The sequence below is a fragment of the Vulpes lagopus genome, chromosome 6, assembly GCF_018345385.1.
Source record: "Vulpes lagopus strain Blue_001 chromosome 6, ASM1834538v1, whole genome shotgun sequence".
NCBI lineage: Eukaryota > Metazoa > Chordata > Mammalia > Carnivora > Canidae > Vulpes > Vulpes lagopus.
The window spans coordinates 36,712,981-36,727,439 of NC_054829.1; the positions used below are offsets into that span (position 1 = coordinate 36,712,981).

Sequence of the window (14,459 nt, forward strand, 5' to 3'; positions counted from 1 at the left end):
GAGCAGACTCCCTGCAGGGAGCCTGATGTGGGACTTAATCCCAGGATTCCAGGATCACAGCCTGAGCCGAAGGCAGATGCTCAACCACTGAACTAACCAGGCATCCCTCCTATTGAGTTCTAAGTCAATTAAACCCCTATATCTTTTAAACATGTGCTGCTAAGTCACCATCACCCACCATTGTTGATGATTCATTTATTCAATTTGTTCATTTAGACAATATATTTTTATTGATAGCCTACAGTATATCAAACATAATCTACAAATACAGTCAGTATTAAGGCAGAAAAAGTCTCTGCCCTCACTTGATGGGATGAGCACTGGGTGTTATACAATATGTTGACAAATAAATTTAAATGTAAAAAAAGGAAAAAAATTTGTGTAGTAAAAAAAGTCTCTGTCCTCATAAAGTATATACAATGGTCTTTGAACCATGTATATAATTTGGTTTTTTTAAGATTTTATTTATTTATTCATGAGAGACACACACACACACACACAGAGAGAGAGAGAGAGAGAGGCAGAGACACAGGCAGAGGGAGAAGCAGGCTCCATGCAGGGAGCACGACGTGGGACTCGATCCGGAGTCTCCAGGATCACACCTTGGGCTGAAGGCGGAGTTAAACTGCTGATTCACCCGGGCAGCCCCCATGTATATAATTTGAACAATGACTCTAGTCCTAGATCCTAGTTCTAGGATCTAGGATGATGATCCTCAATAGGAGGGATGCCTGGTTAGTTCAAGTTTTCCTTTGGTTTTCCATTCTTGTGAAAAATCCACAAGAATGGAGAATAAAACAACTCCTTTTCCTTGAGGATAAAGCACCAATCATATGCAAGCCCTCATAGAGCTTTCAAATAATTCTTTTAAGACTTCACCTTCAAAGTGAGAAATTCTGACTCATTCACTTCAAGTGAAGAGTGAGAGAAACATAATCATTGCATCATAGACCATTAGAGGAAAATAAAGCAAAAACATGAAAGACAGCCACAATAAAGCCTAACCTTGAAATTATCCTAAGAAGAGAATACATAGGGAAACTGTGCACAGGAAAACTATAATTATAAACTCCTAAAAATCCTAGAGAAGAATTCTTTATTTTTCATCTATTAATTACAATGGGTCTATGCAGTGCTAAATAGTTTCTGAAGTAATTCTGGAAAGTGTTTGTTTTCCACAATTTTAAATGCTGAGAATATAATTAGCTACTTAAATGCAAATGCTAATACATCGGTTTGTGTCCACAGTGAACACTCTTTGCACAACACATGATTTGATACTAATCTATGCCAAGATTTTCTTCCACAATCACAAATTAACTGAAACTGGCCACAGGAATTCCTTCTTTACTGCCAAAAGCTCTTTTCAGGCTTAACACTTTCCAACCTACACAGAAGACTCATCCCAGGTAGAAATAGCTGAAAAAAAAAGAAAAGGAGGAAGGAAGAGAGGAGAAGAGCAACTGAAGAACATCTTATATAAGGCATATAAGGTTGCCATGCCAGAGACTGCTGCTTACCCCCAATACCTAGTCTCTCCTTCCTCAGGAATAGAACCACCAATTAGCAACTGGGCAAATGGCTGTCCCAGAATAAAGATGACATTTCTCAGCCCTCCCTAACGGTAGTAGATAAGGTTATATGACTAAGAGCTGGCCAAGGAGATACAAACACAAGTTTTAAGATTAACTTTGAGATATGTTGAGGATGATGAAGCAGAAAGACAAAGGAGTGTGGGTCCCTGATGATCAGGAAGCCAATACAATGGTACAAAATTAAACTACCTGTGGACTTTGTTTAGGTGAGAGAGAAACCTCCAACTTGTTTAAAGCACCATAATTTGGGGTGTCCTGTCTCTTGTAGCTGAATTTAGTGTATAGCAACCTATTTAATCCATGCAATATTTCAATTAAGTAGGTATTGTCAAAAAAAAAAAGAAGTAGGTATTGTCATTACCATTTTGCACAATAATAAACTGAAGAACATTTTTGCTAGGTCCCTCATAAGCAAGAGAATCCCATACATGAAAAGAAAATGTGGTAACATGAGAAGAAACCAGTGCGCCTTGGTGCAAAAATAGACAACAGCATTAACTAGATTGTCAAATAAATTTTTTACACATGATATATATGGTGGCACCCAGACATTATTTGGCTTAAAGGCCTCAAATGCCCTCAAATATTCTCAAAGACCCACAAGTTGTCAGGGGTCTTGTGGTGGTTTGGTTTAATCATCTCAATAAATAAACTTCACCCAAATGATGTCACCCTCTTCTTTCTTTACTATATATATATATATTTTTTTTTTTTAATCTCTCCATGGCCCTTAAGCACAGTGCTAGGTATAACTAATGGCATCCAAAAAAGTCATTTGAAGGGGCACGTGGGTGGCTCAGTGGTTGAGCATCAGCCTTTGGCCCAGTTTATGATCCTGGGGTCCTGGGATCAAGCCCTGCATTGGGCTCCCTATGAGGAGTCTGCTTCTCCCTCTGCCTATGTCTCTGCATCTCTGTCTCCCATGAATAAATAAATAAAATCTTTAAAAAAAGAAGTCATTTGAAGGAATTGTATCATTTGCAAAAATTGCCACCTTAATTTTTATGTCAAAATACTTTCAATGTCTTATATGCCTTTCCTTCCACCCTGATTCAGCATGGACAGTAGTTTTTCATATACAACATTATATAAGTATTAATTTTTTTATTGAGATTTAACTTTTGAGAGGAACTTTTCATTTCTGCAAACCAAAAAAAAAAAATTTATTAAAAGACAGCAGTCCCAAAATATATTAATTATAGTCTTAATGAAGAATGTGATATTGTAATAATTTTTGTCAACACGGTTTTGAAGGAAGGTCAAATTCCTACTAATAATGTGTTGATTTTGAATCTTTATAAAGAAGTGACAGTATGATTTTCAAGAACTTTAGAAATCAGACTAAATACTAGATAATTAAGTTGTGACAGTCAAACACTTAAGCTGAAAATTTATTTCCATTTGTCTAGCATAGATATTTAACTGTACTGCATCCCAACAATTGCATTAGGATGATCAGAGGATATAAATGAAGTTTTCCTTCAGATCTTACTAGGACACCCAATAGTAAACAACTACACTATAATTAAGTTGAAGTGCTTGCCCTCGCTCACTGGCTAAAACACAGGAATGGATTGTCATCTAGTGGTGAGGGGAAAGAGTAAGAAATTTGGGGAAGAGAGGTTTGGGATCCCTGGAATGATTGACTTTGTGCAATAAACCAGAGCAATGGAAATCAATATAACTTATCACCAAAATCAATGCAGTTGCAGCCACGTGGCATTTTTTAAAAAGAAAAGATTAAAGAGACAGCTGGTTGATTTTCCTCATATGCTTCCTATGAATGAGTTTGGTACCATAGTTCCCATGACTTGTGGCCCAACTCACTGGAATATTCTTTTGTTACCCTAATAACTTTCTATAGAATTAAAAATTCACAGGGCCTATTTTCACCCAGCATGCCAGAATAGCTGAAAGAATGGAAAATACCTCTACCTCTTTTTAGTGTTAGTTTCATCACCACCAATAAGAATTTATGAAGCATTTCTGTATTTCTTCCAGAACCAGGTTGAGACCTAAGTGTGCTCTTTCTTTTGAAACCATTCACTGACTATTAAATACATGCCAGATAGTCTCATTTTTGACATAAGAACCCTGGGCCCACTTTAAAGCCAAGAGGAAAAAAAACTCATAGAAGTACTTGCTTTGCGTAAAATAGTGTTTCACTAAAGCTAAGACGTGAAACCCAGTCTGTTTGCTCTGAAGTCCTTTCTCTTAACCACTGTACTGTTTTATCTCATTTCCGATACATGTGCTTTGAGGCTGTTGCCCCACAGGTGACAGACTGGTATCTCTCTTGCTGGGTCCCCCATGTGACTAATAGCAGCCTACAGAGTTGGGGTTAGACAATATTGAAATGGGAAGAGGCCAAGCAAAATGGTTCTTCTGGGGCTCTGAGCCCCTTATCCTAGCCAACAAAACCACCAGGGTTCAGGGAAGCAGCTGACAACCTCAGGTGATAGTATTCAATAAGGAATGCAGACAGCTGACGAGAGAATTAAGAGTGAATATAGAAATAGGGCTGACACAAAACTAAATATTGACACTGCCCTCAGAGCAAAGGTTATGAACACAACAGGAACACAGAAGTTTCCTGTTAAGAGAGAATGGGGCTAGGAAAACTGCCCCTTTGCTTGTTATTAGTCACAGATGGTTTCTCAGAGGAGAACTTCAGGTGCAGTCAGGCCACAAGGAAGTGGCTTGTGATCTTTGCAATAAAGGGCAATGATACTAGACCTGAGTCAAGGGCCAAAATCAGCAGAAGGAGGTTTTAAGACAACCCACTGCTACAAAAACAAAAGTTATGTGATAATGATGAAGCAATACAGAAGCGTCTATTTGGTTCAACAAAATAGTTGTTCATTACTTACTGTGCCAGGTTCTGTGCTAGATGCTAAGGGAACAAAGATGAATTAGTCAGTGAAGATTCTCCAGAGGGGGACAAGAGGCAAACACAGATTTAAGCATCACATGTTAATTATGAGGCCAGAAGTAAGCACAGAGGATGGAGGGAATACAGTGGAGGTGCCCCCAAGTCAGCACGGAGGTTTGAGGAGAGTTTACTGGAAACAAGCTGACAGCTATTTGGCTGTTTAACCTGGTAGATGAGAGCACAAGATCTGCAATCAGACTGTAAAGGTTCTACCTCACTGCTCTGGAAATTAGGCAGGTGAATTTCTGGGCATTGATTTCTTCATCTGTGAAATGGAAATAAGAATAGTATCTACTTTATGAGAATGTCAGAAAGTTCAAAATTTAGAAAATTGTCACATGCAATAACCAGTAAAAGTCACCTAGTTGTATTGCTGAATGAAATAATGAATATGTATTTTTAAAAAGTGAACAGGTTCTACAATTGAGGGGTGAGGGGAATCAAGAGGAAGCCTTTCTTGAATATCTACAATGCCTATGGGACACACAAGTAAAGGCTGCTTGTGGTACATGGAGTAGTATGTGAAAATCTAGAGACAGGTCTGGTGCTGGAGACAAATATTTGAGAATCATTAGGTTGTTGAAGTCATGAGAATGGATGAGATTATTTAAGAAGAGAGAGAGGACCAAGGGGAAAGTTATAACCAAGCCCTGAATAGATCAACATTTAGAAATCAGGAAAAGAAGAGGAGCCAGCAAAGGGAAATAGGGAGGTAGGAGGAAAAGCAGGTACATAGTAACCAGATGAATGAAAGGCAAATGGACCAGCACGAGCTAAGACAAGGAGTGTGAAATGGCAGTGTGCATTTATGCAAAGTTGGGAGGGGAGTGAAGATTATTATGAGTTCAGTACTACCTGAGCATAAAGTAGGAGGCAATGGGAAGATGGAAGGCTGAGATAAAAGCAAAGTCAGAGGGTGACAAAACTTGTATGTGAAGTCAAGGACTTTGGATAATTAAGAGGCTCAAAAAGATCTGGCCAGGTGTGCATACTAGACAGCTTATTCTGGTAGCTATGTGGATAACATCTAAGGGAGGCAGAATAATGGCCCCCTAAAGATATCTATGTCCTAATCTCTAAAATCTGTAAATGTTAGTTTACCAGGCAAAGGGGCATCAAGGTTGCAGGTGAAATTAAGGTTGATAATCAGATGACCTGAAAATAGGGAAGTTACCTCAAATTTTCAGAGGAGTCCAATATAATCACAAGTCCTTAAAAGTGAAAGAGAGAATCTGAAGAGAAAACCAGAGAAATGGTAGCAGAAGAAGAAACCACCCACAGTTGTTAGCTTTGAAGATGGAGGGAAATGGCCACAAACCAAGGAATGTGGACAGCCTCTAGAACCTGGAAAAGGTGAAAAAATTCTCCCTTAGAATCTCCAGAAAAAAATTTTGTCTGGCTGACACCTTGATTTTATCCCAGTGACATATATTTCAGACTTCTAAACCCCAGAAGTGAATGATGAGCACTGGGTGTTACAAGAAACTGATGAATTATTGAACTCTACATCTGAAACTAATGATGACCTATATGTTGGATAATGGAATTTAATTTTTTAAAAAAAGGAGAAAAAGTAGTAAGAAATTAGAAATTCGTGTACCTTTAAGCCACTAAGTTTGTGGTAAATTGTTAAAGCAGCAATAAGAAACTAATACAATGTCCTTGAAAGGTAAAAATATTGGAATCTGAAAAACCAACTCCCAGGCTGTTGCATTAGTGCAGAGGAGAGATGATGAAGATCTGCTTAGAGGGCTGTGTGGCTCAGCAGTTGAGTGTCTGCCTTCAGCTTAGGGCGTGATCCCGGGGTCCTGGGACCGAGTCCTGCACTGAGCTCCCTGTGAGGAGTCTACTTCTCCCTATGCCTGTGTCTCTGCCTCTCTCTGTGTGTCTATCATGAATAAATAAGTACAATCTTAAAAAAAAAAAACCAATCTTAGAAAAATGGAAAAGGGGTAGGAAAGAAAGTGGTGTTTCTCTGGACATCTATTGTTTACTTCTTGCAATTATTAACACATCTCGATCAGATGGATATGTAGGTCTCTTCATGGAACATACACACTTCATCAAAGTTAAGATATATTCCCACTGAAGAAAAATTGAGTTGGAAACTACCAAAGGAAGTTTAAAATAGTGATCACCCATAGTTATGCTGAACCTTTAAGACCACACTCCAGGATCTGCCTTTTCTTCTATGAATCCTACCCATATGTTGTGGTTTTGTATTATTTCCAAAAGTTAGAAAAATGTTTTTTATAACTTTTAATTCTCTCCTCTACATTTCTCTGACACCTAAAAATTCCTTGCCTACGTGCTTGCAATACTAGTAATTTTCTCTCTCAGAAGCTACCTTCTGCTCTTTTTTATGCAATGAATTCATATTCATTTTAGAAAAATTAGAACACAAACAAGCAGAAGAAAAAGAGGTAATCATTCTAATCCCACCCCCTTGAGAAAATCGGGTGTTTTTTTTTGCATTTTCAGAGGTATCTTTGAGAATGTTTTAATATTTATACACATTCATGCATTTTGTAAAAAAGAAATATTTTTTAAAGGAAACACACTCTTTTAAAATGTCATGCTTCCATGATTATATGGTCAGTTAATCTTCGACAAAAGAGAGAAGAATATGCAATGAAAAAAGACAGTCTCTTCACCAAAAGGTGTTGGGAAAACTGGCCAGCTACATGCAAAAGAAGGAAACTGGACCACTTTTTTACACCAGACACAAAAATAAACTCAAAATGGGTTAAAGACCTAAATATGAGACCTGCAACCATAAAAAAATCTTTGAAGAGAACACAGGCAATAATTTCTGACATAGTCCATAGCAACATTTTTCTAGATACATCTCCTAAGGCAAGGGAAACAAAAGCAAAAATAAACTATTGGGACTACATCAAAATAAAAAGATTCTGCACAGCAAAAGAAACAATCAACAAAACTAAAAGACAACCTAATGAATGGAAGAAGATATTTATAAATGACATATCTGATAAGGAGTTAGTATTCAAAATATATAAAGAACTTATACAGCTCAAAACCAATAATAATAATTATTAAAGGGGCAGAAGAACAATTAACAAATGGGCAGAAGAACAGACATTTGTCCAAAGAAGACATAAAGATGGCCAACAGATACATAACGAAATGCTCAGCATCACTCATCATTAGGGAAATGCAAATCAAAACCACAATGAGATATCACCTCACATCTCTCAGAATGGCTAAAATCAAAAGCACAGGGTACAAGTGTTGGCAAGGAGGTGGAGAAAAAGGAACCCTCATGCACTGTTGGTAGGAATGCAAACTGGTGCAGCCACTGTAGAAAACAGTATGAAGGTTCATCAAAAAATTAAAAACTAAATTACCATACAATCCAGTAATTCTACCACTGGGTACTTACCCAAAGATTATGAAAACAGTAATTTAAAAAAAAACATATGTACCTCTACGTTTACTACAGTATTATTTACAATAGACAAATTATGAAGGAGCCCAAATGTCCATTGATAGATGAATGGACCAATGTGGTATGTGTGTGTGTGTGTGTGTGTGTACACACACACAGTAGAATAGTACTGAAGCATAAAAAAACAAATAAAATCTTGCCATTTTCAACAACATGGAGGGAACTAGAGGGTATAATGCTAAGCAAAATAAGTCAGTCAAAGACGAATATATTATCTTACTCATATGCAAAATTTAAAAAACAAAACATAAACAGAGAAAAAAGGGACAAACCAAAAAACAGATTCTTAATTATAGAGAACAAACCGATGGTTACCAGACTGGAGGTAGATGGGGTGAATGGGTGAAGTAGGTGAAGGGGATTAAGAGTACATTTATCATCATGAACAATGAGCACTGAGTAATGTATAGAATTATCGAATCATTATATTGTATACCTGAAATTAATATAACACTGTATGTTAACTATACTAGAATTATAATTTTTAAAACAAATTTAAAAAATAGGGGATCCCTAGATGGCTCAGCTGTTTAGTACCTGCCTTCAGCCCAGGGCGTGATCCGGAGTCCCGGATCAAGTCCCACATCAGGCTCCCTGCATGGAGCCTGCTCCTCCCTCTGCTTATGTCTCTGCCTTTGTCTCTCACTCTGTGTCTCTCATGAATAAATAAATAAAATCTTTTAAACTTTTTAAAATTTTTTTAAATAAAATTTCATCCATTTCTTACAGCATATCGCAAATCTTTCTATGAATATAACAAATACTAGGTAGTTCAACACAAGAATTTGCCATTATTTTCTCAGCCCTCTTCTCACTGGACGTTTGGTTTTGTTTTTCCTTTACAACCCATCTTCTGTGTTCCCCCTTCTTCTTTTCACCCAGGTGTTCTCAGACATCACCACTGGTTGCCTTAAGTTAGCCTTGCTGCAGTATATGGCTCCTACTTCTACAACTGTTCTGCATAGCTGCCATATATTACCCATCTTACAACTCAGATCTCCTGAACTTTTCTTACCAGGATGTTTGGGTAGTATGGAGGCAAAGTGTATTTAAAGCAGAACAACAAATTCAACCTATGTCTATACTGTTAATAATGACCAGTGACATGTATCAGTCTGAAAAATTCCTCAGTGCCAAGGTTTTGATTACAAAAACTAAAAAATTCCCAACTTTGTTATTGCTTATAGTTTATAGTTTTGTGTTTATTTATAATTAGGAGAGTCTTGCTACATAGAAGTCCCGCTTCTTATTTTCAAGTGACAAAGCCAACTCAAGTAGCTTTAGGTGAAAAACAAGTTGTTTCACATAACTTAAAATCAGATGTGATCAGATCCAGATGCTCAGACAGTACCAAGAAGTTGTCCTACTTGAACTCTTGTCTCTGTTATCAATTGTGCTGGCCTTACTTTCAAATTGAAAGGTTTTCCCCCTACAGTGACAGCAGCACTTCCACGTTCCAATCATTATAGCTCCAAGTCTAGTAGAAGATTGCTTCCTTCCTCAGTATGGAAGGAGGGGGAGGAGGAGGGGGGAGGGGGAGAGGGAGTGGGGGAGGAGGAGGAGGAGGAGGAGGAGGAGGAGGAGGAGGAAGGAGGAGGAGGAGGAGGAAAGAAAGAGAAAAAATCTTGGAATTGGCCTGTTTAGACCACTAGGGTCATTTACTTGTCCCTGTGGCTCAGAGGATGGTTATGCTCATTGACTTAATTAGAGCTAGGTCACAGGCCTCCCATAATATGTAATAAGTATGGTCAAAGACATTAGGTACAATTATCAGAAGGAAGGAAATGGATGCTGTGTAAGCAATACAATAGGCTTCCGTTCAAGAAAAGAATTCTCTAGGACAGTGACCTTAACTTTTTGGGGTCATAAACCTCTCTGACAATCTAACTTCTCTGTAGAGGAAAATGAGGAAAAACACATACAAATACACATTGGCATATGATGCATTTGTGGACAGAATAATTATTTCCTTCCCATAGGTAGAATATCAAACAGGCTTACAAAGAGTTATGTTTCTTATTTTCATGTAAAAATTGAAAAGTATTTTCTGAGCAATAATTGAAATAAAACTAAATTTCATCCCCCCAAAAAACCTGCTTAAAGGTCAATTTCAACATGAAGGTTGAAATTGTTTGACTTAAAGTTGAAATTATGAAATGGCTTTGAAATAGAACTCAAGCCTTCTTTAATATTTAAGCAACTCTTCATTTTGACAGCAACTAGTCCTTAAAAAAAAAAAAAAAAGACACACAGCAGCCAAGAATCAAAGCACCCATCTTTCACCTTGACAGATGGACAGGCTTGTATCAAGGAAGAATGCTTCAACTTTTGGATGAATTTATATTGTACCATTTCCTTTGTCCTCAAATCCATGAGATCATCTTTGGCAAAGACTGTTTCATTGATGCACTGATGTCAGCATGGAAAGGATTAATAATCCATGCTTTAATATAAAGGTCTTCCAAAGCAGAAGCAACCTTCAAACAAAGTCTGCAGTGTTCCCAGAGATCTGTACATTTCTGCCCATAGGAAGATCAACTGACAGGGCACAGTCACACTGGACTCCATCAGGAGAAGCAATTTTTCAGCACTGGAATTCATATTGGTATCTACTTCCTTTATAGCGGCAACCTGATCAAAAACAATCATCCATCATGGTGAGCTGGGAAATAAAAATATATACCTAATCATTATATATGTGTGTGTGTATACATGTATATGTATACATACACACACACACATATTTACAAATAAATAATTAACTCTTCCTTGGCAAATTGTTCCAAGCAGTTTTTTTTTAATTTCTTTCAAAATAAATTAGTTTAGATTTGTACCTATAGTCCAATCAGGAGTTTGCTTCAGAAATTTGATGTCAAGAAATTCTTTAAATTTCTAGCAGTAGGGAATTTCATGTTGTGGTCCTATTTCAGGGCTATTTCATAGTTATAAAACAAAGATATATATATAAAACACATAAATATGCAAACATACATATAATATATACTTGATAATGCTTTTAAACCTTAAAAAAAATGATTACCTTAGAAGATAAATTCCATGAAAACAGGGCCTTTGTTTTCTTAACTACTGTTATCCCTCTTTGTCAAAGGTCTAAAGCCATGTTCATCCATCAGTTTTCTCATGAAAAAGGTTGATATTTTGTTTACCATCTGACTGTCCTTTTTGTCCTATTTATAAAATCAGAACATGACAAGAAAAAGGGGTATTATTTAATCTCTCTCCCAAAGCACAAATCTATGAAGAAAAATTAAGGCTTAGGTATAAAGAGTGATTGGTTTTTCTTCCAGACTAAATGACCAGGAACACAGTAAGGAAAACAGGAGGAAATGAGATTATGTCAGATCATGTATGACCCCCTCGGCAATGGTAAGAATTTGGATCTGATCCTAGATAGGACGCAAGCCATCAGAGGGTTTGAGCCAGCGTGTAACAAGACCAGCTTGATAGCTAAACAGGCTCATTTTACTGCTGTGTGGAGAAGAGGCTAGAAAAAGCAAGGATGGAAATAGGGAGATTAGTTAGGAGTCTCCCTCAATAGTTCAAAAGAGGAATAGTGGTGGCTTGTACCTGGGCAACAACAGCAAAGGTGGATATACTTTTGAGAATAGAGCCAAGCCAAAATATACAGCTGATAGATCAGATGTGTGTGAAGAAAATGGAAGAGTCAAGGATATCTCCAAGTTCTTGGCCCTAGCAACCAGATGGTGCCATTTACAGAACTTGGGAAAACGCTAAGAGAAACCGGCAGTAGGGAGGAATTAAGAGTCTGTATTACACACATTCAATCAGAGATGCTTACTGGACACTGAATGAGGATATCACTTGGATAAACAAGTCAGGATTTCAAGGCAACTGAAGATAAGAACGAGGCATCTTAAGAGAGTACTAAAATAGTATGTATGGGACTGAATGAGACACCTTCATAAAGACAGTGTGACTCAGCAAAACACAACACATGAAGCTTCTGCTTCATCAAAACAGCAAAAATAGATATGTTCATCTTGCTTCATCTGGGTTCAGAGGCCAAGGTTTTCCTTCCAGTTGGAGTTTTGCCTGGGAAAAAACTTTGCTTAGCCTGAGCTTCAGAGGTCCTGAGGCTTTTCCAATGCTGAAGTGATAAAAAAAAAATATTACAAAGAGATGAATGCTCTCCCAGACTGAACAAAACTCCCTAAACCATCTCAAAGATATCAATAGCTTTTAAAGTTTCCCCAAAAAGGTGCCTAAAATAGGAAAACCAGGAAAAGTTATCCCAAGAGATCTGAGTAATTTCATCCATTTGCATGCTAAAGAAATGTGACCTAACTGATTTCTCCAAGAGCTGCTTCAAAATATTAGACTTGCCAATAAACCTGGAACTTCTCCAATTGTGGCTTCCTTTCCTTGCCACTGCAATAAGCAAGTTCATAACAGGCTGCTATGTTGGAGAAATCCAAGTTTTGCCCTCTTCTCATGGTGAAGATCTATTTTGCCTCTGTATGTTTTTTTAATTGAAGTATAATTGACAATGTTACATTAGTTTCAGGTGTACAACTAGTGATTCAATAACTTTATATGTTATGCTATGCTCACTACAAGAGTAGCTACCATCTATCACCATACAATACTATTACAATACCACTGACTATATTCCCTATGCTGGGCCTTTTATCCTTGTGACTTATTCATTCCATAACTGGAAGCCTGTACCTCCCACTCCTATTCACTCAATTTGCCCATCCCCCTACCCTCCTCCCTTATAGCAACCATCAGTTTGTTCTCTGTATTTATAGATTTGTTTCTGGTTTTTGCATGGTGTGTTTTTTTTTAATTTTTTATTACTTTTTTAAAAAGATTTTATTTATTTATTCTACAGAGAGAAACAGGACAAGCAGGGGGAACAGCAGGCAGAGGGAGAAGCAGCCCCCCCGCCCCAGAGCAGGGAGTCCACGGTGGGGCTCAATCCCAGGACCCTGGGATCATGACCTGAGCCAAAGGCAGATGCTTACCCGACTGAGCCACCAAGGTGCCCCTGCCTGGTGTATTTTCAACATGTAGAGATGTAAGATCTTCCCTTCAGCTCTATGGTCTGCAAGCTTTCTTTGCCCAAAAAAAGGGGCCACCCAAAAAATGGATAATCTGATTTTCTTCTTTATGTCATCTTTGAGGTTAAATCAAGTGCAAATCAAGTCCGATGTCCATAATCCTAACAGGAAGGTATATTTTCTTTAATTTCCAACAACAGGAAATTGTTTCATTTCAAGACATGAAACATAACAGTAATTGCATAACAGCTAATAGTTATATCAGCATTCCATGCCACTCTACTCTTAACTATATGATATCATTTTTTTTTCTTAGTGGCAATATTATAAGGTGTAAGAAGAAGAAAAAAATTTGCCAGCCCACCAATCTCCTCAAGGTCACTATGTCTTTCAAGACTAAACTATAAAATCAATAAGTCCTCATCCTTCCACGGTGGTGAATTTTACTCCCAGAATCCATATCCATTCATTCACTTACCCTTTCAACAAATATGTGGTGAGCATGTACTATGTGCTGGGCACTAAGACTCCTGGGATACAGCAGCAAGCCAGACAACATTCTCATACTACAGCTCACAGTCTCATGGTAGTAATAGGCAAACTAACAAGCAAATCAGTGTATATCATATTGTCAAGTAGTGACAAGTACTAAGAAGAAAAGTATATTGAGGTAAAGCAATAAGGATAGATTTGAGCTATCTGCAGGGTAGAGGTGGTAACAGGGAGAGGGTTTTAAAAGAATGTCACATTTGAGCGAAGACCCAAATGCAATGAGGAAGAAATAACACTCCAGATTCCCCAATAGAATTCATCACTTCCTACTTCATGTTTCTTTTGCACTTTATACCTCCATTCATCTGACAACTGTTTCCTGAGTGCCTACTGCATCCCAGGCACTACTCTGGAACTGTATACCAGCTTTAGCATATCCTGTTTCTATATGTCTCCACCAAGACATTACAATGATGAGAACAAAGTCTTTGTAGCTCCTTGAATGCTTTGTATTTTGGAGTACAAAGCTTCTGATGGAGAGATGAATAGATAGATAAATGGATGGCTAGCCCAAAACTCAAGTACTTCCAAGAGTCAAAACTGTTATTTCCCTTGCTGCTTCCCCAGTCAATATTCACCTTCTCTTAGAAGGAAGCCAAAGTTACACACACTCCTCCTAGAGAACTCAGCATAATAAATCAGGTTAGGCCTACTGGGAAATAAGGCATTCGAGTAAAAGGAAATCTTTGATTAAAAATGTAGTTCATTATTCAACACTCTTTGGTAGACAGCAAATATAAAGGCCATAAACCTTGTCTTGACTTAATAATTCAAACAGCTCCCCAAGCACAGGGTAATGCAAACTGACTCTTGAAATTGAACCCAACAAGTGACTCACTGGTCATAAGTACACACACTATGTCACA

General features: G+C 37.7%; 1 protein-coding gene across 18 annotated transcripts in view; it reads right to left on the bottom strand.

Moving 5' to 3' along the window:
- Positions 1-14,459, bottom strand: part of SYT16 (synaptotagmin 16) — a 245,608-nt gene that overhangs the window by 153,199 nt on the left and 77,950 nt on the right. For 8 of the 18 annotated variants that reach the window (XM_041759535.1, XM_041759527.1, XM_041759526.1 and 5 more), the window contains one exon: positions 11,037-11,184. The exons of 9 other annotated variants lie outside the window; for them this stretch is intronic. The gene's annotated coding sequence lies outside the window, so the exon portion shown is untranslated. Of the gene's footprint in view, positions 1-11,036; positions 11,185-13,005; positions 13,203-14,459 lie in introns of all 18 variants that reach the window. One more of the 18 variants, XM_041759532.1, reaches the window with a different exon arrangement.